We start from the raw sequence: 3,292 nt of genomic DNA, 5'->3' as shown, positions 1-3,292 counted from the left end.
TTTTTTGAAAATTCTAATTGAAATTGGCAGATTTTTAATATTTATATTGAGGGTATTCCATATGGTCGCTCCTCGGTGTATGATAAACTTCGTTTTTTAAAGTCTGTGTGTGGTAGTGGAATTAATAGGTTTGTTTTGCCATGTCTAAAGTTATAAGAAAAATTATTGTACGTAAACAAATTATTTGAATATGGCGGAGCATGACCCTTAATTACTTTATAAATAATTAACAACATTCAAACTTGTCCTGGTCTGAAAGGGGACACCAATTTGCTTTCTGTAATGCCTCATTACTTGGTGTCCCATTTTGACCACACACAATTCGGGCAGTTTTATTTTAAATAGTCTGTATCCTTTTAAAGTAAGTTTGACTAAAGTTTCCCCAGGCTACATTACAGTTGAAAAGGTTAAAGGTTATTCATTTTTTTTTATTTACCTTAAGTGAGAAACAATAACAGCATTTGCAATATTTTAAAGACATTTTGCGGAAAGTAATAACTGCATCGTCTGAGCATACCCAATCCTTTCAGAGTTTTTTTTTTCGCGAATGCCTTCAATTTTGATTCTTCCATGATTTTCGTCTACTTTGACTCCAAGATGCTTACTGCATCGAACACGCGGCGCTAAAACATTATCAATATTTACAGATTTTGTTTTTATTTTTCGTATTTGACAGTCTTTTACTTGAGCCGATTAGCTTAAATTCTGTTTGTTATTTTTTAGCCAATCATAAATTCGAGCAAGTTCCTCATTTATGGTTTGGTAAATTACATCGTCATTGTTGGATGCATAGTAGCAAGCCGCATTGGATATTTAATTTTGTACACTCGGACAATGCATCATTTACATTAGTGAATTGTACTGGAGCGTTGCCACCACATTTAGTTCTAGTGATGCTAAGATTCAGTGCCATACAATTTATTTTAACCCATTGTAAAATAATACCTGAATCATTTGTAGTATTTGATTTACTTGCATTGTTAATAATCCTGTAAGCGACAGTGTCATCCGCATATATTGGAATACATTTGAGTTGAAAAGTCAATGATATAGTAGAGCAGCAAGCACCGACCACTTTGATATTACACGATGGTATATGTTGTTATCTCATGAAGAACTCCATTCATTTAACTATATTATTTACTATACCGGATGAGATCTTTCAGGCGTAACGCTATTTCAAATCATTGACTTAAAAAAGGGTTACGCCCAAATTATTTCGTCTATACTTTCTCAGTAAAATTTGAGGCAAATCTACTATCACCTACGTGTTTTATTTTACATATACAAGTTGCCTATGCAGCAACTCTGATTTTTCCATATATCGGGTGACCACTACTTGAAGTAAGCGAATCCGTCACTTATTTCGTCGTGGGGGCTCGGGTTCCAGTTACGCGCAGGCTCAGTCGGTAGATGATTACATATATGGCCACAAATAAAGCAAGAGGAACCTTTTCTAGTTATATGCTTAATAATGATTTATTGGGCAATTGGGATTACAAATAATGTCTTAAATTGGACCTAACCTAACCTAACAAACTACTCACGTGAGACCGTCGGCAATGCAGCGTACGCTTCTTCCTTATTAATTCAGGAAGGTTTCCAGTCAACAGCTTTCTGAAGAAAATTCACATTTATCCTAAGACTATCCGACTATTAGGAATATACTTCTGTGTGCTGGAGTTCCGATCGGGATCTCTCAGTGTTCCTTCTTCTCTGCGGTGTCTTTTTCCTTCTTTCCTGTTCTCTCTTGTTTCCTTGGATATTCTGGGTATATGTAGGGGATCTGGCTCAACCCTACTCATTCGAATATTCAATTATCATTGGTCCTTTAGCCTCAGGCAACACCCAAAGTCACTGTCCATTCCCGATTTCCTGTGTCCGGTAATACATCATTTGATGTTGACAAGATGTTTCCTACACTTCCTCAGGTATGGCGACAGCATACCACCCAACTCTCGGGAGAGGGTTAGCTGGTGGTATCTATTTTACTATAGGAAATGGAATGTTCAATGGGTCATTAACCTACAGGCTAAAACAGTATTCCATTGTATAGCCTCTTTGGATACGGGATAGTGGATTAATATAAATAAATAATATAGAATAAATTTAAAGGTACTTAAGATTAACTAATAAAATATACAAAAATACACCCTACTACATCCTCCCCTGCTTTAGCGAATGTCGTCCCGACATTACACTTAAGGGAAATAGGAGGGCTAATTCAGTCCTCAAATTTGCCGTTAAGACAAAGCATAAAAACAATTTAAAATGGGGAACAACAAACTTAAAGAAAAATATCATCAAGTAAAAAAACATCATATACCGTAACAGAAAACTTATTGTTAAATTACAAACAACATTCGTCGATTGAAACAATCAATTAACACAAATTTCTTAAACGAGAGCAATATAAATATTAAGTCAAACAAAATTACAATGTGTGACAAAAATAGATAAAAATTCTAAAAATCCTTTTGAAACATCAAAACAATAGCAATCTAAGCAAACGTTTGCAAAATCATTCGTCTAAGAGATGCATTCTGTTCTGCTTCTCTAGATGCATCTTCTAAGAGTTTAAACAACAAATTAGCATCATTACAAGAATTCGAACTACTTTCAGACATAGCATATGAAAATCTTACAGGGGATTTGGTCGTTCTTCTAGGGCGTGGTACGGGAGGAATATCACTCAGGTCTGAAGTAGAAGAATCAGGAACTGGCACAGGAGGGGCTGGGGAAGGTTAATCAATCAATCAAAAGACATTTATTAACTTCCAATTGCAATCATACAGAAAAATACAAAAAATCGGTTTATGAGGAAAAAATTCAAAAGGAAGAAGGCACAAGCCCGAGAAGATTTGAAAAAAAAATCTTGTGATGGGCAGGCCTGGACACAGACTCACATGAACAGACAGCGACCCAGACAAACATACAGACGAACACACGGCACAAACACACACAAACAAGACAACAGAACAGGCAGTTTCAAGGAGCAGCAAGTCGAGTCGTGATCGTTAAGAAAAAACATTTAGTATTGAGAAACAAGGTGAATCCTCAGTTTTTTGGTAAAGGATGTAACGGATACTGAGTTTAATATTGATAGTGACTGTACAAAACACAGACCTTGCACATTATGAGATCGCTAAATACCAATATTAAAATATGGAGGTATGTAAAAGGTCTTTGCAGTGGCGTAGAAAAATATTTTTCATTGGGGGGGGGGAATGATTGGCGTGTTAGCCAGTGTCGTAACAGGCGCGGGGGGGGGGGGGGGGGGGAAATGCCCCCC

This window comes from Anneissia japonica, unplaced genomic scaffold (assembly GCF_011630105.1).
Source record: "Anneissia japonica isolate Jap-2015-1 unplaced genomic scaffold, ASM1163010v1 scaffold2207_len539183_cov196, whole genome shotgun sequence".
Lineage (NCBI taxonomy): Eukaryota > Metazoa > Echinodermata > Crinoidea > Comatulida > Comatulidae > Anneissia > Anneissia japonica.
This window is presented reverse-complemented; position numbering follows the sequence as displayed.